Genomic DNA, 23,318 nt, shown 5'->3' with positions numbered 1-23,318 from the left:
TGAATAAAGGCCGGAGAGGAAGCCAGACAGGATTTGCTTCTTTTGCTTGCACCACAATGCAGTGCTGAAAGAGGAGGAATCTACATAAAAACGCCTTCCTGGCAACGCCCAAATGCCCTGCTGCCATGCAGATAAACACTGGCAGCGGCAGCAAGTGCATGCCCACAGCCACCCCTTGTTCCTTCACACCTTGTATCAGCTGTAATCCAGTCCAGTCCAGTGCTGCCTGCTGAGCAGCACTGACCAACACTGCCTGGGCCCAGGCTTTTATCTCTGAGGCCCCATTATGATGTCAGAAAGCTGGCTCTGGAATCCTGAGGGCTCCACTATGACACGTGCAAAGTTCCGTCTGAACTTTATATAAGACGGTGAGGCTCAGTCAGTCACTCAGTGTTGCCTGAGAGGGCAACACTGCAACAGCCGGCCGCCAGGCTGTCTTTTTTTTGCACAGCTAGTTGCCTCCAGGAGGCCACAAGAGGGAGACAAGGGACTGCAAAATGGAAAATAGGCATCCACCAACTTTACAGACAACTTCTCCTTGCTCCTACAACCTCCATCCTTGCACAGTTTGTTATTCTTCTAGGTAACATAGTAACAAATCCAAATTGCTGCTCTCTTTGTAGGCAAGCAAGGCTTTGTTGCAACTGCAATTCTTACTTCTTCTTGAAATGTAGGGACGACAGTACATTCCATCACATCCATCTAGTGTACGGGCAGGCGAGCGGGCGGGCTGCTTTATTGGCTGTTTGCTGTTCCCCTACTCCACTCCACTATTTGACTGTTGTGCTGCATCAATCAATCAATCAATCAATCAATCAATCAATCAATCAATCAATCAATCAATCAGTGGCTGGCTCAGGTGCAGCTCTTTAACTTACCTAAAAGGGAGGGCGGAGAGAAGACAAGGAAGGTGAATGAGGTGTTCCAATGTGAAATGCCGGAAACACAGAAACACAGACGACACACAACAAGAGGTGGCAATCTATTCATTAATTGCATTTAATCAATGAGCTCATTATCACTCATGCATTGTCCAACAGGTGTTGAAATAATGGGATTAAAAGGGGAGATCCCTTCAGAAAGACAGAAACAATAGCAAAGACAAAAAACACTTTTGGAATCTGCTTTTAGTCAACACATAAGGAAAGGGTGCACCGGTCCTGGAAATACTGCAATACCAGGTCAATGCGTGGAGTGGACAGAGCAAGCTCTATTTCCATCTCCCTGTTCTAAAAATCCATTTAATATATGGTCCCCAGATAGGGGACGTATCAGATATTAAACTGATAAGAACAGATACTACACTTGATCTTAGCCAAAAGGCCGAGAAGCGATAACCCGAACGGGCCGCGCGTTGCCCGAGCCTGCCCGATACTGCTGTTCAGCCCTTGCAGCGATTCAGCCTACTTCTAGGCAATTCCATGGGGCCCTGCAGGCTCACACACTCACAGCTACACGGGAGGTGAATAAAGGCCGGAGAGGAAGCCAGACAGGATTTGCTTCTTTTGCTTGCACCACAATGCAGTGCTGAAAGAGGAGGAATCTACATAAAAACGCCTTCCTGGCAACGCCCAAATGCCCTGCTGCCATGCAGATAAACACTGGCAGCGGCAGCAAGTGCATGCCCACAGCCACCCCTTGTTCCTTCACACCTTGTATCAGCTGTAATCCAGTCCAGTCCAGTGCTGCCTGCTGAGCAGCACTGACCAACACTGCCTGGGCCCAGGCTTTTATCTCTGAGGCCCCATTATGATGTCAGAAAGCTGGCTCTGGAATCCTGAGGGCTCCACTATGACACGTGCAAAGTTCCGTCTGAACTTTATATAAGACGGTGAGGCTCAGTCAGTCACTCAGTGTTGCCTGAGAGGGCAACACTGCAACAGCCGGCCGCCAGGCTGTCTTTTTTTTGCACAGCTAGTTGCCTCCAGGAGGCCACAAGAGGGAGACAAGGGACTGCAAAATGGAAAATAGGCATCCACCAACTTTACAGACAACTTCTCCTTGCTCCTACAACCTCCATCCTTGCACAGTTTGTTATTCTTCTAGGTAACATAGTAACAAATCCAAATTGCTGCTCTCTTTGTAGGCAAGCAAGGCTTTGTTGCAACTGCAATTCTTACTTCTTCTTGAAATGTAGGGACGACAGTACATTCCATCACATCCATCTAGTGTACACAGGTAGGTCCATTGTGGCGGGCAGGCGAGCGGGCGGGCTGCTTTATTGGCTGTTTGCTGTTCCCCTACTCCACTCCACTATTTGACTGTTGTGCTGCATCAATCAATCAATCAATCAATCAATCAATCAATCAGTGGCTGGCTCAGGTACAGCTCTTTAACTTACCTAAAAGGGAGGGCGGAGAGAAGACAAGGAAGGTGAATGAGGTGTTCCAATGTGAAATGCCGGAAACACAGAAACACAGACGACACACAACAAGAGGTGGCAATCTATTCATTAATTGCATTTAATCAATGAGCTCATTATCACTCATGCATTGTCCAACAGGTGTTGAAATAATGGGATTAAAAGGGGAGATCCCTTCAGAAAGACAGAAACAATAGCAAAGACAAAAAACACTTTTGGAATCTGCTTTTAGTCAACACATAAGGAAAGGGTGCACCGGTCCTGGAAATACTGCAATACCAGGTCAATGCGTGGAGTGGACAGAGCAAGCTCTATTTCCATCTCCCTGTTCTAAAAATCCATTTAATATATGGTCCCCAGATAGGGGACGTATCAGATATTAAACTGATAAGAACAGATACTACACTTGATCTTAGCCAAAAGGCCGAGAAGCGATAACCCGAACGGGCCGCGCGTTGCCCGAGCCTGCCCGATACTGCTGTTCAGCCCTTGCAGCGATTCAGCCTACTTCTAGGCAATTCCATGGGGCCCTGCAGGCTCACACACACACAGCTACACGGGAGGTGAATAAAGGCCGGAGAGGAAGCCAGACAGGATTTGCTTCTTTTGCTTGCACCACAATGCAGTGCTGAAAGAGGAGGAATCTACATAAAAACGCCTTCCTGGCAACGCCCAAATGCCCTGCTGCCATGCAGATAAACACTGGCAGCGGCAGCAAGTGCATGCCCACAGCCACCCCTTGTTCCTTCACACCTTGTATCAGCTGTAATCCAGTCCAGTCCAGTGCTGCCTGCTGAGCAGCACTGACCAACACTGCCTGGGCCCAGGCTTTTATCTCTGAGGCCCCATTATGATGTCAGAAAGCTGGCTCTGGAATCCTGAGGGCTCCACTATGACACGTGCAAAGTTCCGTCTGAACTTTATATAAGACGGTGAGGCTCAGTCAGTCACTCAGTGTTGCCTGAGAGGGCAACACTGCAACAGCCGGCCGCCAGGCTGTCTTTTTTTTGCACAGCTAGTTGCCTCCAGGAGGCCACAAGAGGGAGACAAGGGACTGCAAAATGGAAAATAGGCATCCACCAACTTTACAGACAACTTCTCCTTGCTCCTACAACCTCCATCCTTGCACAGTTTGTTATTCTTCTAGGTAACATAGTAACAAATCCAAATTGCTGCTCTCTTTGTAGGCAAGCAAGGCTTTGTTGCAACTGCAATTCTTACTTCTTCTTGAAATGTAGGGACGACAGTACATTCCATCACATCCATCTAGTGTACACAGGTAGGTCCATTGTGGCGGGCAGGCGAGCGGGCGGGCTGCTTTATTGGCTGTTTGCTGTTCCCCTACTCCACTCCACTATTTGACTGTTGTGCTGCATCAATCAATCAATCAATCAATCAATCAATCAATCAATCAATTAATCAATCAATCAATCAATCAATCAATCAATCAGTGGCTGGCTCAGGTGCAGCTCTTTAACTTACCTAAAAGGGAGGGCGGAGAGAAGACAAGGAAGGTGAATGAGGTGTTCCAATGTGAAATGCCGGAAACACAGAAACACAGACGACACACAACAAGAGGTGGCAATCTATTCATTAATTGCATTTAATCAATGAGCTCATTATCACTCATGCATTGTCCAACAGGTGTTGAAATAATGGGATTAAAAGGGGAGATCCCTTCAGAAAGACAGAAACAATAGCAAAGACAAAAAACACTTTTGGAATCTGCTTTTAGTCAACACATAAGGAAAGGGTGCACCGGTCCTGGAAATACTGCAATACCAGGTCAATGCGTGGAGTGGACAGAGCAAGCTCTATTTCCATCTCCCTGTTCTAAAAATCCATTTAATATATGGTCCCCAGATAGGGGACGTATCAGATATTAAACTGATAAGAACAGATACTACACTTGATCTTAGCCAAAAGGCCGAGAAGCGATAACCCGAACGGGCCGCGCGTTGCCCGAGCCTGCCCGATACTGCTGTTCAGCCCTTGCAGCGATTCAGCCTACTTCTAGGCAATTCCATGGGGCCCTGCAGGCTCACACACTCACAGCTACACGGGAGGTGAATAAAGGCCGGAGAGGAAGCCAGACAGGATTTGCTTCTTTTGCTTGCACCACAATGCAGTGCTGAAAGAGGAGGAATCTACATAAAAACGCCTTCCTGGCAACGCCCAAATGCCCTGCTGCCATGCAGATAAACACTGGCAGCGGCAGCAAGTGCATGCCCACAGCCACCCCTTGTTCCTTCACACCTTGTATCAGCTGTAATCCAGTCCAGTCCAGTGCTGCCTGCTGAGCAGCACTGACCAACACTGCCTGGGCCCAGGCTTTTATCTCTGAGGCCCCATTATGATGTCAGAAAGCTGGCTCTGGAATCCTGAGGGCTCCACTATGACACGTGCAAAGTTCCGTCTGAACTTTATATAAGACGGTGAGGCTCAGTCAGTCACTCAGTGTTGCCTGAGAGGGCAACACTGCAACAGCCGGCCGCCAGGCTGTCTTTTTTTTGCACAGCTAGTTGCCTCCAGGAGGCCACAAGAGGGAGACAAGGGACTGCAAAATGGAAAATAGGCATCCACCAAATTTACAGACAACTTCTCCTTGCTCCTACAACCTCCATCCTTGCACAGTTTGTTATTCTTCTAGGTAACATAGTAACAAATCCAAATTGCTGCTCTCTTTGTAGGCAAGCAAGGCTTTGTTGCAACTGCAATTCTTACTTCTTCTTGAAATGTAGGGACAACAGTACATTCCATCACATCCATCTAGTGTACACAGGTAGGTCCATTGTGGCGGGCAGGCGAGCGGGCGGGCTGCTTTATTGGCTGTTTGCTGTTCCCCTACTCCACTCCACTATTTGACTGTTGTGCTGCATCAATCAATCAATCAATCAATCAATCAATCAATCAATCAATCAATCAATCAGTGGCTGGCTCAGGTGCAGCTCTTTAACTTACCTAAAAGGGAGGGCGGAGAGAAGACAAGGAAGGTGAATGAGGTGTTCCAATGTGAAATGCCGGAAACACAGAAACACAGACGACACACAACAAGAGGTGGCAATCTATTCATTAATTGCATTTAATCAATGAGCTCATTATCACTCATGCATTGTCCAACAGGTGTTGAAATAATGGGATTAAAAGGGGAGATCCCTTCAGAAAGACAGAAACAATAGCAAAGACAAAAAACACTTTTGGAATCTGCTTTTAGTCAACACATAAGGAAAGGGTGCACCGGTCCTGGAAATACTGCAATACCAGGTCAATGCGTGGAGTGGACAGAGCAAGCTCTATTTCCATCTCCCTGTTCTAAAAATCCATTTAATATATGGTCCCCAGATAGGGGACGTATCAGATATTAAACTGATAAGAACAGATACTACACTTGATCTTAGCCAAAAGGCCGAGAAGCGATAACCCGAACGGGCCGCGCGTTGCCCGAGCCTGCCCGATACTGCTGTTCAGCCCTTGCAGCGATTCAGCCTACTTCTAGGCAATTCCATGGGGCCCTGCAGGCTCACACACTCACAGCTACACGGGAGGTGAATAAAGGCCGGAGAGGAAGCCAGACAGGATTTGCTTCTTTTGCTTGCACCACAATGCAGTGCTGAAAGAGGAGGAATCTACATAAAAACGCCTTCCTGGCAACGCCCAAATGCCCTGCTGCCATGCAGATAAACACTGGCAGCGGCAGCAAGTGCATGCCCACAGCCACCCCTTGTTCCTTCACACCTTGTATCAGCTGTAATCCAGTCCAGTCCAGTGCTGCCTGCTGAGCAGCACTGACCAACACTGCCTGGGCCCAGGCTTTTATCTCTGAGGCCCCATTATGATGTCAGAAAGCTGGCTCTGGAATCCTGAGGGCTCCACTATGACACGTGCAAAGTTCCGTCTGAACTTTATATAAGACGGTGAGGCTCAGTCAGTCACTCAGTGTTGCCTGAGAGGGCAACACTGCAACAGCCGGCCGCCAGGCTGTCTTTTTTTTGCACAGCTAGTTGCCTCCAGGAGGCCACAAGAGGGAGACAAGGGACTGCAAAATGGAAAATAGGCATCCACCAACTTTACAGACAACTTCTCCTTGCTCCTACAACCTCCATCCTTGCACAGTTTGTTATTCTTCTAGGTAACATAGTAACAAATCCAAATTGCTGCTCTCTTTGTAGGCAAGCAAGGCTTTGTTGCAACTGCAATTCTTACTTCTTCTTGAAATGTAGGGACGACAGTACATTCCATCACATCCATCTAGTGTACACAGGTAGGTCCATTGTGGCGGGCAGGCGAGCGGGCGGGCTGCTTTATTGGCTGTTTGCTGTTCCCCTACTCCACTCCACTATTTGACTGTTGTGCTGCATCAATCAATCAATCAATCAATCAATCAATCAATCAATCAATCAATCAGTGGCTGGCTCAGGTGCAGCTCTTTAACTTACCTAAAAGGGAGGGCGGAGAGAAGACAAGGAAGGTGAATGAGGTGTTCCAATGTGAAATGCCGGAAACACAGAAACACAGACGACACACAACAAGAGGTGGCAATCTATTCATTAATTGCATTTAATCAATGAGCTCATTATCACTCATGCATTGTCCAACAGGTGTTGAAATAATGGGATTAAAAGGGGAGATCCCTTCAGAAAGACAGAAACAATAGCAAAGACAAAAAACACTTTTGGAATCTGCTTTTAGTCAACACATAAGGAAAGGGTGCACCGGTCCTGGAAATACTGCAATACCAGGTCAATGCGTGGAGTGGACAGAGCAAGCTCTATTTCCATCTCCCTGTTCTAAAAATCCATTTAATATATGGTCCCCAGATAGGGGACGTATCAGATATTAAACTGATAAGAACAGATACTACACTTGATCTTAGCCAAAAGGCCGAGAAGCGATAACCCGAACGGGCCGCGCGTTGCCCGAGCCTGCCCGATACTGCTGTTCAGCCCTTGCAGCGATTCAGCCTACTTCTAGGCAATTCCATGGGGCCCTGCAGGCTCACACACTCACAGCTACACGGGAGGTGAATAAAGGCCGGAGAGGAAGCCAGACAGGATTTGCTTCTTTTGCTTGCACCACAATGCAGTGCTGAAAGAGGAGGAATCTACATAAAAACGCCTTCCTGGCAACGCCCAAATGCCCTGCTGCCATGCAGATAAACACTGGCAGCGGCAGCAAGTGCATGCCCACAGCCACCCCTTGTTCCTTCACACCTTGTATCAGCTGTAATCCAGTCCAGTCCAGTGCTGCCTGCTGAGCAGCACTGACCAACACTGCCTGGGCCCAGGCTTTTATCTCTGAGGCCCCATTATGATGTCAGAAAGCTGGCTCTGGAATCCTGAGGGCTCCACTATGACACGTGCAAAGTTCCGTCTGAACTTTATATAAGACGGTGAGGCTCAGTCAGTCACTCAGTGTTGCCTGAGAGGGCAACACTGCAACAGCCGGCCGCCAGGCTGTCTTTTTTTTTGCACAGCTAGTTGCCTCCAGGAGGCCACAAGAGGGAGACAAGGGACTGCAAAATGGAAAATAGGCATCCACCAACTTTACAGACAACTTCTCCTTCCTCCTACAACCTCCATCCTTGCACAGTTTGTTATTCTTCTAGGTAACATAGTGTTATGGAATAAATATATGTATAATGTATCTGGGGCCCCAAGGAGTGAAATGTTATAGAGGAGAACATGTGTTACAATAGAATGGGTATTTTAGAAAGGGTAAGAGAGGAAATAGTTTGCAGCTGCTCTGCTGTCTCTTGAAATTGCGAACAGATGGCGGTCAATCACTTGACCAACCCCCCTAAGCATAAAAGGGAATACCTTGTGTTCCACCAATGGGTTTTATTGAATATACAGATGACTCATATGTTATGGAATGTTTTTGTTGTGATGCTATAAAAGCGACCACTATGGTTAAATAAAGTCAGAAGTATTTTGCCTTGAGAAACGTCTCAGTGTATCTGTTACTTCTCCGAGCAGCTCGCCCCCCCCCCACCTGATTTGAACCTGCATGGAGATCAAGGCGTAACGTGACTCAAATTGCGATCACAGAAATTGGCGCCCGAACAGGGACTTGACCAGAAGGACGGCACCCCACCTAGGGGATCTCCCGGGACTTGAATGGCGACCACCCGGACGAAGGAACGTGCAGACCACTGCTGCAGCAAGGTAAGAAGACTTAATTCTTACAAACTCTGCTCTGCACCTTCCTGTCTGGTAGGTCACCTTCCCGGTAGTACTCCTGAGGGATAGAGGGGCCACATGAGGGTATTTTTAGTGTAAAAATCTGGTCAAGTCTATATGTAATCCTACCCTCAGGATAAAGTGCCTGATCTCCATGGCAGTATTTGTATGAATGTTGTAGAAACCCAGTTTTGTGTCACAAATGCATTTTAGAATAAGGAAATTGTTTTTGGAAAAAACTTCCGATAATCCGGCAAATTACCAGAAACATGTGTACATGCTTCAGGTGACTACGGGGATTATGATAGGCTAAATTTTAGCCCGAAAATCGAAAATTTTGTGCAATCTGATAATCTGGCAAAATACCGAAAATGTGTGTACAGCATTGAGGTACTTGCGGGGATTATCATGCACTGATTTTCAGCTCAAAATTCCAGAATTTTCTGCAATCCGATAATCCGGCATGTCAAATGAACAGCTTGATTTTACGTTTTCCTTATTATTTGGATCAGGAATATTTGTCATATTACTGTTATGGTGTGGAGGATATCTCCTTGAGTGGTGTTTAAAGTGAATAAGAAGAAAGTAAGCTAGTTATAAAAGGAATTTAATTCTCTGGCCAGAGTAGAAGAAGGTTTAAAAGGGTTTTGAGGGGATAAGTAACTGTATAAAATAGGTGAGAAAGGTAGTGTGGGACTTTCCCTAACAGCCAATAGCCATAGTGTTTGTTAGTGAAGATAAAAACTGAGAGAGAAGGGTAAGAGTCCCCTCCATCATAGCAGGGCTATGGGAAACAGTCACGGCAAACGAGAGTTTGAGGTATGGCATATGGGTGAGCAAGCACCTGTTAAAAGGGTGTAAGCTTACTAGGGGATCGTAAATCCAGAAATTCACCTATCAGGAAAACTACCCCCTACATAACTTAGGGTCTGCCTATAGGCGACCACTTATAACTAGACAATGGGGAACTGGTGTCCCTATTAAGTACGGAGACTAGAAACTGTCTAAAACAGATGAGAATGGAATTCGTCTGTCAGCTAGAATCTGTAATAAGAGTAAGTACGGAAATTAGAAACTGTCTAAAATAGATGAGAATGGAATTCATCTGTCAGTAGCTAGAATCTGTAACAAGAGTACGAGATGAGCACCCCAAAGGACAAACCGCCAAACAGGTAGTAGCAGAAAGAGAAGGTAAAAAGGCAACGCAGGGAACAAATAAATAAATTAAAAAAAATAAAAAAAATAAAAAAAAAAAATTAATGAAAGCATGTGGTCTAGAATCCCATGGACGGTTAGACGCAGAAAAATGGAATGAATGTTGTGACACAAAACGTGGATGGTTGAAAGATAAAAAGTTACAGGGGAAAGCAGAAGCATGGAGAAAAGTGTCAGAAGAAGTAGTACGAGGAGGTTGTCAGAGGAAATTCATATTTTATAAAGTAAAGTTTAAAGCAAAGGAAGTGATAGAAGTAGTAGCTGTTTTAATGTTGCAAATGACCTTATAGTAAATTCCCATATGGTATAATTTAGAATCAACTAGTGTGATAAGAGAAGGGGGAGGTGGAGAACAGCTGCTGGTGAGATAAGAAATGTAATCTTATTCTTGAAATGAATGGACACAACATTAAATGCTGATATAGATATTTTGTATGACTTTGTGTCATATTGTATGTATTAGAAAAAAGGACCAGCCGACGCCCGGTAATGGCGTCCTTACCTCATGTTGAGTGTGTCCTCATTGTTGGTGGGAAACCCCCTGCGTACACTGTTTCCAATGGGAGAGGCTGCCCCCCCCCCTGCCCCTGATGTGGCCACGCCCGGCCCATCCAAATCAGTATGAAATAATCACCTTGTTAATTTTGTCATTTGTAGTGTCTTTTCTATTTACAGAAGTTCCAGTTTTAGTTCACTGATGAAACAACACGTCATCATAATATAGAGATGGTGGCCGACAGATTGTACGGTTAAACATTAACGTAGATAATTTCTATACAATGGTGTGATAAATGATTGCAGATACGTATGTTGTTTTGCCGGCATTGAAAGTGTTAAGTTGTGAGAAGTTGTGAGAAGCTTTGAGTGTGTGACCCCCCTCCCTCCCCCCTAAAGTGTGCTGTGTTTGGGAGGAGGAGGAGGGGGGCTGACTGGGTGCAGTCTGCAGGGCTGATGAGACAAAGGGATCTCAATATGCACTGCTGAGATATATATATATCAGTAATGTCTACAAACCGAAATACATTTCCTCTCTTTTGCGCAAGCGCTGTTGGTTATAAAAGTTACGATAATTATGTGTTATGATGTGATCAGATTTCATGTGTTTTGATAATTCAGATGTATTAAACTACAGATACTGTGAGACACGGGGGTTTTGAAAATGTATGTGCCCCCACCGTTATACTGTTTATTGGTTTGCAGTAATTAATGTTATCAGAGATAATATTTTCTGTTTTATTGAATAACTAACTACAATTGTTTTATTTTTGATTTCACACATGAATTATGTCATTGTAAAGATCAAATGTTTGTCAGGAAAAAGTCATTTTTGTTTCAGGCTGTTGTACATTACAAGGGGTTAAACTAGTGTTATGTTGAGATGTAGTTTTGAACTCTGCTACATTACTCTCGCAGAGTCCACAAAGGGGGGAAGGGTGAAGGAACTGATCAGGTACAATTGTGGTTTATGTGTAAGAGACCATCCCCCTCCAGCAAAGTTACACAGGAGGTGATGTGACGTCACTCACACGAGTTTTTATGGATTTAGATGAGGGAGAAGGCAAAACAAAACTTGTATATTACTGCTATTCTAACTCAAGTACAACCTAAGCATTTGTCAACTGCAAGACATTTGAGATTAACCTGTGCACTCCTTCTCCCTGAGCAGGTCACACTCCATAGCTGTACTACATTGAACGCAGCTACCTTACTGCCTTTGGAGCAAGGGGGAGAAGACGTAGGTAACGTATGGTCACAATTTTTGCCTGAAACTGATGAACATGATTGTATGGCCCTTATGGCCCAGGAAACAGTGGGGTTCGCACATGTAAAAGATACCCCACTCCAAAACCCAGACTCTTTGTGGATGGTTCAAGGTATTGTGTAGAAGGATCTTTTCTTACAGGATATGCAGTAACCACCGAAGATGTAGTCCTAGAAGCAGCCTCCTTACCAGCGTCCCGCTCAGCACAAGAAGCGGAGCTTAAGGCCCTGGCAGCAGCATGCCAACATGCAGAAGGAAAGACAGCAAATATATACACTGACTCTCGATATGCTTTTGGGATTGCACACGATTATGGCCCCATATGGAGGGCAAGACAGTTTTTGACCCCTGCAGGTACACCTGTAAAAAATGCAGACTTTGTAAAATACTTGATGGAGACCCTGATGTTACCCACAGAAGTAGCAGTAGTAAAAATTAAAAGCTCACACTAAGGTGAGTTCACCAGAGACAAAAGGGGAAATGCCCTGGCGGACGAAGCAGCAAAGCAAGCAGCACAGAAGCTACCCGTGTTAGCAGCCGTATGTCAGATAAACGATCCAGAGGAAACAAGACCAGCTGTAAGCCCGGAACTACTGCAAAAACTTCAAGGACAAGCAACAAAAGAAGAAAAAGACAAGTGGACGGCCCAAGGAGCAACGCTACGAAAAGATGGCCTCTGGCAGTGCCAGAATAAACTGTGCCTGCCTAAGACAATGTTCCCAATGATGGCCCAGATAACACATGGAGAGACACACCAGTCAAAAACGGCAATGATGGACTTGGTTAACAAAACCTGGTATGCTCCAGGGTTTAGTGTGATGGCCAGCAGTTTTACACAAGGATGTATGATCTGTGCAACACATAATATTGGAAGAACTGTAAAAGTACCACAGAAGCACACACCCAGACCTATATATCCGTTCCAGAGACTGCAGATAGACTATATTCAATTACCAAAAGTCGGTACCTATGAGTATGTGCTTGTTTGTATTGATCTCTTTTCAGGATGGCCAGAAGCTTTTCCAGTAACCAAAGCTACAGCCGTAGCCACAGCAAAGAAACTGATCAACGAGGTGGTGTGCAGATATGGAGTTCCAGAGGTGATCGAGAGCGACAGAGGAACTCATTTTACGGGTGAAATCATGAACTATGTTTTGTCAGCTCTAGGCATAAGTCAAGCCCTATATACACCATACCATCCACAAAGTAGTGGGAAGGTTGAGAGACTAAATGGGACTCTCAAATTGAAAATCCAAAAAGTAATGGTAGAAACCGGGAAACCATGGACCGAGTGTCTACCATTAGCCTTGTTCTCAGTAAGATACACGCCCACAAAAAGAACAGGTCTCAGCCCATATGAGATCTTATTTGGGTCGGCTCCCAGATTAGGATGTTATTTTCCACAGGTGCTCCAAATGCAGTATGGTAGACTAACAGATTATGTATAAACGCTGAACAAACAAGTGACTAAGGTGCATGCACAAGTCTTTGCTTCCATTCCAGGTCCTGATTCAGTTGACGTATAAGCTAGAACCAGCAGATTGGGTCGTTGTTAAAAGACACGTGAGGAAAAGTCTAGACCCAAGATTTGATGGTCCTTTTCAAGTCCTACTCGTTACAAGCACCTCAGTGAAGCTCGAAGGAAAGGCAAGCTGGATTCACGCCAGTCATTGTAAAAAGGTTCTTCAGCCAGAAGAATGAAGATCTTTGCGGTTGTTGCGGCGGTTGTTGCGTGTGCTCTTATACAAAAAGGCAGAACTGCTACTCCTGTACACGTAATCAGTACAGAATCACTGGAACAGTTCAGGACAGTGTGGGCGAATGCCACAGTGGATAGAAAGCAGGGTAACTACACCTGTAAGGCCAATGACCCGTGTTATACTACAAATGTGACTACAACCGAAGGGACTTGGAGAAAAGGACCACATGGAGGGACTGTGTACCTTCACATAGACAAAACAGCCAACATTAGCATACAAGAAGAGACGGCTGTTGTTTTGTTGTTATGAACCAGATTTACAGTATCTATAGAAATATACAACCAGTAAAAATAGAAATGAAATGATAAATAAGATTTATGAAAGATGCAACAAGGAGAGGCTCAACTCTACGATTGTAATAAAAGAAACTGATGGGATGATATTATGTATGAATAATAGCCAAATAAGAAATAGAAGATATTTTGTATTCTTGATAACAATTTTAAGAGATAGTTTTAAGCCACATATAACAGTACAAAGTCTGGAAAGAATCCCACACACTTGTAAGAGCGCTGTAACCCAACAGCAGAAAAAGAATGTACACTTCAATATTTCCTTCCCTGAATCCCCCAGCTGTCATAGACAAAAAAGAGAATGGTATGACCCGCTATTAGGAGGGGCAGGAACGGGATTAGGAGTATTGAATGGTATACAGGTAGAAACAGTTATGAACAAATTAAACTCAGTGGGAGATGACACATGTACTGCATTAAGGATAGGTGCCTCATGGTTACCTACTACCTTTGCCATACAACAGAAAGGGTTAGCTATAGATGAACTGTTTCTAAATGTTTTTAATGAAAGTATGCTAACCGAATATAGAACATTACAGAATGTATCAACTTTTGTAAATTGGACAGTATGTACGCTTAAAACGATGTGGCAACAAGAACAGATGAATAATTTTAAGAATAAATTGTTTAGTAGTCATGTTAGGCAATGGACAGACATTCTGCCCATAGGAGAGAGAAATGATACGTGGTTATTGTTACAGCCTGAGTATACTGAGTGTACACCTAAATGGTGCGCAGGAAGACTAATAGCATTCAATGTGAAAAATCCTACTCTATTATGCAAATTTATTGTTATGCCAATGGTAATGATTGATCCGGTGACATTATTAGGACAATATTGGATGCCAGAAATGAAAGGAACACACATAGATTCTCAAAATAAGACAAGGAATATAGATTTATGCCAATTAACAGAGCAAGGATATGTATGTAATCAGCAGTCAGGGATATGAGAACCCTGTCTAATGCAGCACCAGGATAATGTATGCACACTCACTATAATCCCAGAAGATAACCTACAGGTTTATATTGAAGTAGGTCCACAGCATGTATGTTTAATAACTAACAACAAGCAGACCCTTAGCCAGTTTAATCTCATAGGACCATTTTCAGGATGTCTATACAATGTGACGCATTTGACTTGGGGGAACCAAACTATAGTGTTCCTGCCTACTTTAGAAGAAATAATGTCCACTGTATGGGTACCTGAGCCTTTGCCCTATGGAAATTCTAGTTTGCCACTGGAAGAGTTAAAACAAGTGTTACAAAAGTCTAAAGACGTAAAGAAATTGATAGCAGCCCATAATGTAACTCTAAGTAAAGTGAAAATATTGGCTACAATAGCAGCTAAGGAAGTAATAAATTTATCGTCAGCAATAAAAGATGCTAGTGCCCATCACTGGTATGACATATTTACAGGATTTTCCCCCACTGCCACTAAGATACTGCACGTGTTATTCCAACCCTTGATATGTTTCATAATATTGTTTATATTGCTTACATGTTTCAATTGTTATACATTTTGCAAAATAAGGGAAGCATTCAAACAGAGGCCTATACATTATGATGAAAGAGTGTTGTGAGATTACCCCACCTACATACCTGTGTGAATCAAGTGAAGAAATGGATCGAAGCCTTGCTATCAGGAGATAGAAGTAGCATTGGAATTTAGGTGTTGGTAAAATCACAAAAGGAGGGATTGTTATGGAATAAATATATGTATAATGTATCTGGGGCCCCAAGGAGTGAAATGTTATAGAGGAGAACATGTGTTACAATAGAATGGGTATTTTAGAAAGGGTAAGAGAGGAAACAGTTTGCAGCTGCTCTGCTGTCTCTTGAAATTGCGAACAGATGGCGGTCAATCACTTGACCAACCCCCCTAAGCATAAAAGGGAATACCTTGTGTTCCACCAATGGGTTTTATTGAATATACAGATGACTCATATGTTATGGAATGTTTTTGTTGTGATGCTATAAAAGCGACCACTATGGTTAAATAAAGTCAGAAGTATTTTGCCTTGAGAAACGTCTCAGTGTATCTGTTACTTCTCCGAGCAGCTCGCCCCCCCCCCCACCTGATTTGAACCTGCATGGAGATCAAGGCGTAACGTGACCTCAAATTGCGATCACAATAGTAACAAATCCAAATTGCTGCTCTCTTTGTAGGCAAGCAAGGCTTTGTTGCAACTGCAATTCTTACTTCTTCTTGAAATGTAGGGACGACAGTACATTCCATCACATCCATCTAGTGTACACAGGTAGGTCCATTGTGGCGGGCAGGCGAGCGGGCGGGCTGCTTTATTGGCTGTTTGCTGTTCCCCTACTCCACTCCACTATTTGACTGTTGTGCTGCATCAATCAATCAATCAATCAATCAATCAATCAATCAATCAATCAATCAATCAGTGGCTGGCTCAGGTGCAGCTCTTTAACTTACCTAAAAGGGAGGGCGGAGAGAAGACAAGGAAGGTGAATGAGGTGTTCCAATGTGAAATGCCGGAAACACAGAAACACAGACGACACACAACAAGAGGTGGCAATCTATTCATTAATTGCATTTAATCAATGAGCTCATTATCACTCATGCATTGTCCAACAGGTGTTGAAATAATGGGATTAAAAGGGGAGATCCCTTCAGAAAGACAGAAACAATAGCAAAGACAAAAAACACTTTTGGAATCTGCTTTTAGTCAACACATAAGGAAAGGGTGCACCGGTCCTGGAAATACTGCAATACCAGGTCAATGCGTGGAGTGGACAGAGCAAGCTCTATTTCCATCTCCCTGTTCTAAAAATCCATTTAATATATGGTCCCCAGATAGGGGACGTATCAGATATTAAACTGATAAGAACAGATACTACACTTGATCTTAGCCAAAAGGCCGAGAAGCGATAACCCGAACGGGCCGCGCGTTGCCCGAGCCTGCCCGATACTGCTGTTCAGCCCTTGCAGCGATTCAGCCTACTTCTAGGCAATTCCATGGGGCCCTGCAGGCTCACACACTCACAGCTACACGGGAGGTGAATAAAGGCCGGAGAGGAAGCCAGACAGGATTTGCTTCTTTTGCTTGCACCACAATGCAGTGCTGAAAGAGGAGGAATCTACATAAAAACGCCTTCCTGGCAACGCCCAAATGCCCTGCTGCCATGCAGATAAACACTGGCAGCGGCAGCAAGTGCATGCCCACAGCCACCCCTTGTTCCTTCACACCTTGTATCAGCTGTAATCCAGTCCAGTCCAGTGCTGCCTGCTGAGCAGCACTGACCAACACTGCCTGGGCCCAGGCTTTTATCTCTGAGGCCCCATTATGATGTCAGAAAGCTGGCTCTGGAATCCTGAGGGCTCCACTATGACACGTGCAAAGTTCCGTCTGAACTTTATATAAGACGGTGAGGCTCAGTCAGTCACTCAGTGTTGCCTGAGAGGGCAACACTGCAACAGCCGGCCGCCAGGCTGTCTTTTTTTTGCACAGCTAGTTGCCTCCAGGAGGCCACAAGAGGGAGACAAGGGACTGCAAAATGGAAAATAGGCATCCACCAACTTTACAGACAACTTCTCCTTGCTCCTACAACCTCCATCCTTGCACAGTTTGTTATTCTTCTAGGTAACATAGTAACAAATCCAAATTGCTGCTCTCTTTGTAGGCAAGCAAGGCTTTGTTGCAACTGCAATTCTTACTTCTTCTTGAAATGTAGGGACGACAGTACATTCCATCACATCCATCTAGTGTACACAGGTAGGTCCATTGTGGCGGGCAGGCGAGCGGGCGGGCTGCTTTATTGGCTGTTTGCTGTTCCCCTACTCCACTCCACTATTTGACTGTTGTGCTGCATCAATCAATCAATCAATCAATCAATCAATCAATCAATCAATCAATCAATCAATCAATCAGTGGCTGGCTCAGGTGCAGCTCTTTAACTTACCTAAAAGGGAGGGCGGAGAGAAGACAAGGAAGGTGAATGAGGTGTTCCAATGTGAAATGCCGGAAACACAGAAACACAGACGACACACAACAAGAGGTGGCAATCTATTCATTAATTGCATTTAATCAATGAGCTCATTATCACTCATGCATTGTCCAACAGGTGTTGAAATAATGGGATTAAAAGGGGAGATCCCTTCAGAAAGACAGAAACAATAGCAAAGACAAAAAACACTTTTGGAATCTGCTTTTAGTCAACACATAAGGAAAGGGTGCACCGGTCCTGGAAATACTGCAATACCAGGTCAATGCGTGGAGTGGACAGAGCAAGCTCTATTTCCATCTCCCTGTTCTAAAAATCCATTTAATATATGGTCCCCAGATAGGGGACGTATCAGATATTAAACTGATAAGAACAGATACTACACTTGATCTTAGCCAAAAGGCCGAGAAGCGATAACCCGAACGGGCCGCGCGTTGCCCGAGCCTGCCCGATACTGCTGTTCAGCCCTTGCAGCGATTCAGCCTACTTCTAGGCAATTCCATGGGGCCCTGCAGGCTCACACACTCACAGCTACACGGGAGGTGAATAAAGGCCGGAGAGGAAGCCAGACAGGATTTGCTTCTTTTGCTTGCACCACAATGCAGTGCTGAAAGAGGAGGAATCTACATAAAAACGCCTTCCTGGCAACGCCCAAATGCCCTGCTGCCATGCAGATAAACACTGGCAGCGGCAGCAAGTGCATGCCCACAGCCACCCCTTGTTCCTTCACACCTTGTATCAGCTGTAATCCAGTCCAGTCCAGTGCTGCCTGCTGAGCAGCACTGACCAACACTGCCTGGGCCCAGGCTTTTATCTCTGAGGCCCCATTATGATGTCAGAAAGCTGGCTCTGGAATCCTGAGGGCTCCACTATGACACGTGCAAAGTTCTGTCTGAACTTTATATAAGACGGTGAGGCTCAGTCAGTCACTCAGTGTTGCCTGAGAGGGCAACACTGCAACAGCCGGCCGCCAGGCTGTCTTTTTTTTGCACAGCTAGTTGCCTCCAGGAGGCCACAAGAGGGAGACAAGGGACTGCAAAATGGAAAATAGGCATCCACCAACTTTACAGACAACTTCTCCTTGCTCCTACAACCTCCATCCTTGCACAGTTTGTTATTCTTCTAGGTAACATAGTAACAAATCCAAATTGCTGCTCTCTTTGTAGGCAAGCAAGGCTTTGTTGCAACTGCAATTCTTACTTCTTCTTGAAATGTAGGGACGACAGTACATTCCATCACATCCATCTAGTGTACACAGGTAGGTCCATTGTGGCGGGCAGGCGAGCGGGCGGGCTGCTTTATTGGCTGTTTGCTGTTCCCCTACTCCACTCCACTATTTGACTGTTGTGCTGCATCAATCAATCAATCAATCAATCAATCAATCAATCAATCAATCAATCAATCAATCAATCAATCAATCAGTGGCTGGCTCAGGTGCAGCTCTTTAACTTACCTAAAAGGGAGGGCGGAGAGAAGACAAGGAAGGTGAATGAGGTGTTCCAATGTGAAATGCCGGAAACACAGAAACACAGACGACACACAACAAGAGGTGGCAATCTATTCATTAATTGCATTTAATCAATGAGCTCATTATCACTCATGCATTGTCCAACAGGTGTTGAAATAATGGGATTAAAAGGGGAGATCCCTTCAGAAAGACAGAAACAATAGCAAAGACAAAAAACACTTTTGGAATCTGCTTTTAGTCAACACATAAGGAAAGGGTGCACCGGTCCTGGAAATACTGCAATACCAGGTCAATGCGTGGAGTGGACAGAGCAAGCTCTATTTCCATCTCCCTGTTCTAAAAATCCATTTAATATATGGTCCCCAGATAGGGGACGTATCAGATATTAAACTGATAAGAACAGATACTACACTTGATCTTAGCCAAAAGGCCGAGAAGCGATAACCCGAACGGGCCGCGCGTTGCCCGAGCCTGCCCGATACTGCTGTTCAGCCCTTGCAGCGATTCAGCCTACTTCTAGGCAATTCCATGGGGCCCTGCAGGCTCACACACTCACAGCTACACGGGAGGTGAATAAAGGCCGGAGAGGAAGCCAGACAGGATTTGCTTCTTTTGCTTGCACCACAATGCAGTGCTGAAAGAGGAGGAATCTACATAAAAACGCCTTCCTGGCAACGCCCAAATGCCCTGCTGCCATGCAGATAAACACTGGCAGCGGCAGCAAGTGCATGCCCACAGCCACCCCTTGTTCCTTCACACCTTGTATCAGCTGTAATCCAGTCCAGTCCAGTGCTGCCTGCTGAGCAGCACTGACCAACACTGCCTGGGCCCAGGCTTTTATCTCTGAGGCCCCATTATGATGTCAGAAAGCTGGCTCTGGAATCCTGAGGGCTCCACTATGACACGTGCAAAGTTCTGTCTGAACTTTATATAAGACGGTGAGGCTCAGTCAGTCACTCAGTGTTGCCTGAGAGGGCAACACTGCAACAGCCGGCCGCCAGGCTGTCTTTTTTTTGCACAGCTAGTTGCCTCCAGGAGGCCACAAGAGGGAGACAAGGGACTGCAAAATGGAAAATAGGCATCCACCAACTTTACAGACAACTTCTCCTTGCTCCTACAACCTCCATCCTTGCACAGTTTGTTATTCTTCTAGGTAACATAGTAACAAATCCAAATTGCTGCTCTCTTTGTAGGCAAGCAAGGCTTTGTTGCAACTGCAATTCTTACTTCTTCTTGAAATGTAGGGACGACAGTACATTCCATCACATCCATCTAGTGTACACAGGTAGGTCCATTGTGGCGGGCAGGCGAGCGGGCGGGCTGCTTTATTGGCTGTTTGCTGTTCCCCTACTCCACTCCACTATTTGACTGTTGTGCTGCATCAATCAATCAATCAATCAATCAATCAATCAATCAATCAATCAATCAATCAATCAATCAGTGGCTGGCTCAGGTGCAGCTCTTTAACTTACCTAAAAGGGAGGGCGGAGAGAAGACAAGGAAGGTGAATGAGGTGTTCCAATGTGAAATGCCGGAAACACAGAAACACAGACGACACACAACAAGAGGTGGCAATCTATTCATTAATTGCATTTAATCAATGAGCTCATTATCACTCATGCATTGTCCAACAGGTGTTGAAATAATGGGATTAAAAGGGGAGATCCCTTCAGAAAGACAGAAACAATAGCAAAGACAAAAAACACTTTTGGAATCTGCTTTTAGTCAACACATAAGGAAAGGGTGCACCGGTCCTGGAAATACTGCAATACCAGGTCAATGCGTGGAGTGGACAGAGCAAGCTCTATTTCCATCTCCCTGTTCTAAAAATCCATTTAATATATGGTCCCCAGATAGGGGACGTATCAGATATTAAACTGATAAGAACAGATACTACACTTGATCTTAGCCAAAAGGCCGAGAAGCGATAACCCGAACGGGCCGCGCGTTGCCCGAGCCTGCCCGATACTGCTGTTCAGCCCTTGCAGCGATTCAGCCTACTTCTAGGCAATTCCATGGGGCCCTGCAGGCTCACACACTCACAGCTACACGGGAGGTGAATAAAGGCCGGAGAGGAAGCCAGACAGGATTTGCTTCTTTTGCTTGCACCACAATGCAGTGCTGAAAGAGGAGGAATCTACATAAAAACGCCTTCCTGGCAACGCCCAAATGCCCTGCTGCCATGCAGATAAACACTGGCAGCGGCAGCAAGTGCATGCCCACAGCCACCCCTTGTTCCTTCACACCTTGTATCAGCTGTAATCCAGTCCAGTCCAGTGCTGCCTGCTGAGCAGCACTGACCAACACTGCCTGGGCCCAGGCTTTTATCTCTGAGGCCCCATTATGATGTCAGAAAGCTGGCTCTGGAATCCTGAGGGCTCCACTATGACACGTGCAAAGTTCTGTCTGAACTTTATATAAGACGGTGAGGCTCAGTCAGTCACTCAGTGTTGCCTGAGAGGGCAACACTGCAACAGCCGGCCGCCAGGCTGTCTTTTTTTTGCACAGCTAGTTGCCTCCAGGAGGCCACAAGAGGGAGACAAGGGACTGCAAAATGGAAAATAGGCATCCACCAACTTTACAGACAACTTCTCCTTGCTCCTACAACCTCCATCCTTGCACAGTTTGTTATTCTTCTAGGTAACATAGTAACAAATCCAAATTGCTGCTCTCTTTGTAGGCAAGCAAGGCTTTGTTGCAACTGCAATTCTTACTTCTTCTTGAAATGTAGGGACGACAGTACATTCCATCACATCCATCTAGTGTACACAGGTAGGTCCATTGTGGCGGGCAGGCGAGCGGGCGGGCTGCTTTATTGGCTGTTTGCTGTTCCCCTACTCCACTCCACTATTTGACTGTTGTGCTGCATCAATCAATCAATCAATCAATCAATCAATCAATCAATCAATCAATCAATCAATCAGTGGCTGGCTCAGGTGCAGCTCTTTAACTTACCTAAAAGGGAGGGCGGAGAGAAGACAAGGAAGGTGAATGAGGTGTTCCAATGTGAAATGCCGGAAACACAGAAACACAGACGACACACAACAAGAGGTGGCAATCTATTCATTAATTGCATTTAATCAATGAGCTCATTATCACTCATGCATTGTCCAACAGGTGTTGAAATAATGGGATTAAAAGGGGAGATCCCTTCAGAAAGACAGAAACAATAGCAAAGACAAAAAACACTTTTGGAATCTGCTTTTAGTCAACACATAAGGAAAGGGTGCACCGGTCCTGGAAATACTGCAATACCAGGTCAATGCGTGGAGTGGACAGAGCAAGCTCTATTTCCATCTCCCTGTTCTAAAAATCCATTTAATATATGGTCCCCAGATAGGGGACGTATCAGATATTAAACTGATAAGAACAGATACTACACTTGATCTTAGCCAAAAGGCCGAGAAGCGATAACCCGAACGGGCCGCGCGTTGCCCGAGCCTGCCCGATACTGCTGTTCAGCCCTTGCAGCGATTCAGCCTACTTCTAGGCAATTCCATGGGGCCCTGCAGGCTCACACACTCACAGCTACACGGGAGGTGAATAAAGGCCGGAGAGGAAGCCAGACAGGATTTGCTTCTTTTGCTTGCACTACAATGCAGTGCTGAAAGAGGAGGAATCTACATAAAAACGCCTTCCTGGCAACGCCCAAATGCCCTGCTGCCATGCAGATAAACACTGGCAGCGGCAGCAAGTGCATGCCCACAGCCACCCCTTGTTCCTTCACACCTTGTATCAGCTGTAATCCAGTCCAGTCCAGTGCTGCCTGCTGAGCAGCACTGACCAACACTGCCTGGGCCCAGGCTTTTATCTCTGAGGCCCCATTATGATGTCAGAAAGCTGGCTCTGGAATCCTGAGGGCTCCACTATGACACGTGCAAAGTTCCGTCTGAACTTTATATAAGACGGTGAGGCTCAGTCAGTCACTCAGTGTTGCCTGAGAGGGCAACACTGCAACAGCCGGCCGCCAGGCTGTCTTTTTTTTGCACAGCTAGTTGCCTCCAGGAGGCCACAAGAGGGAGACAAGGGACTGCAAAATGGAAAATAGGCATCCACCAACTTTACAGACAACTTCTCCTTGCTCCTACAACCTCCATCCTTGCACAGTTTGTTATTCTTCTAGGTAACATAGTAACAAATCCAAATTGCTGCTCTCTTTGTAGGCAAGCAAGGCTTTGTTGCAACTGCAATTCTTACTTCTTCTTGAAATGTAGGGACGACAGTACATTCCATCACATCCATCTAGTGTACACAGGTAGGTCCATTGTGGCGGGCAGGCGAGCGGGCGGGCTGCTTTATTGGCTGTTTGC

At 45.4% G+C, this 23,318-nt stretch overlaps 10 non-coding genes across 10 annotated transcripts; all 10 read right to left on the bottom strand.

Annotated features, from left to right (window-relative positions):
* Window positions 1–1,144: 1,144 nt before the first annotated feature.
* Window positions 1,145–1,335, bottom strand: LOC142685449 (U2 spliceosomal RNA). Its single transcript, XR_012854929.1, has one exon. It is a non-coding gene; the product is annotated as a U2 spliceosomal RNA (small nuclear RNA).
* Window positions 1,336–2,607: 1,272 nt separating this feature from the next.
* LOC142685448 (U2 spliceosomal RNA) lies at window positions 2,608–2,798 on the bottom strand. The gene has a single exon (XR_012854928.1). It is a non-coding gene; the product is annotated as a U2 spliceosomal RNA (small nuclear RNA).
* Window positions 2,799–4,110: 1,312 nt separating this feature from the next.
* Window positions 4,111–4,301, bottom strand: LOC142685447 (U2 spliceosomal RNA). The gene has a single exon (XR_012854927.1). It is a non-coding gene; the product is annotated as a U2 spliceosomal RNA (small nuclear RNA).
* A 1,288-nt stretch (window positions 4,302–5,589) lies between these two features.
* LOC142685446 (U2 spliceosomal RNA) lies at window positions 5,590–5,780 on the bottom strand. The gene has a single exon (XR_012854926.1). It is a non-coding gene; the product is annotated as a U2 spliceosomal RNA (small nuclear RNA).
* Window positions 5,781–7,064: 1,284 nt separating this feature from the next.
* Window positions 7,065–7,255, bottom strand: LOC142685445 (U2 spliceosomal RNA). Its single transcript, XR_012854925.1, has one exon. It is a non-coding gene; the product is annotated as a U2 spliceosomal RNA (small nuclear RNA).
* Window positions 7,256–16,277: 9,022 nt separating this feature from the next.
* Window positions 16,278–16,468, bottom strand: LOC142685444 (U2 spliceosomal RNA). Its single transcript, XR_012854924.1, has one exon. It is a non-coding gene; the product is annotated as a U2 spliceosomal RNA (small nuclear RNA).
* A 1,296-nt stretch (window positions 16,469–17,764) lies between these two features.
* Window positions 17,765–17,955, bottom strand: LOC142685442 (U2 spliceosomal RNA). Its single transcript, XR_012854922.1, has one exon. It is a non-coding gene; the product is annotated as a U2 spliceosomal RNA (small nuclear RNA).
* Window positions 17,956–19,259: 1,304 nt separating this feature from the next.
* On the bottom strand, window positions 19,260–19,450 carry LOC142685441 (U2 spliceosomal RNA). Its single transcript, XR_012854921.1, has one exon. It is a non-coding gene; the product is annotated as a U2 spliceosomal RNA (small nuclear RNA).
* Window positions 19,451–20,746: 1,296 nt separating this feature from the next.
* Window positions 20,747–20,937, bottom strand: LOC142685440 (U2 spliceosomal RNA). The gene has a single exon (XR_012854920.1). It is a non-coding gene; the product is annotated as a U2 spliceosomal RNA (small nuclear RNA).
* A 1,292-nt stretch (window positions 20,938–22,229) lies between these two features.
* Window positions 22,230–22,420, bottom strand: LOC142685438 (U2 spliceosomal RNA). Its single transcript, XR_012854919.1, has one exon. It is a non-coding gene; the product is annotated as a U2 spliceosomal RNA (small nuclear RNA).
* Between the last annotated feature and the right edge of the window lie 898 nt (window positions 22,421–23,318).

Source organism: Rhinoderma darwinii, assembly GCF_050947455.1.
Source record: "Rhinoderma darwinii isolate aRhiDar2 chromosome 5 unlocalized genomic scaffold, aRhiDar2.hap1 SUPER_5_unloc_14, whole genome shotgun sequence".
Taxonomy (NCBI): Eukaryota; Metazoa; Chordata; class Amphibia; order Anura; family Rhinodermatidae; genus Rhinoderma; species Rhinoderma darwinii.
The sequence above is the reverse complement of the archived record's forward strand: the minus strand, read 5'-3'. Positions and strand labels throughout refer to the sequence as shown.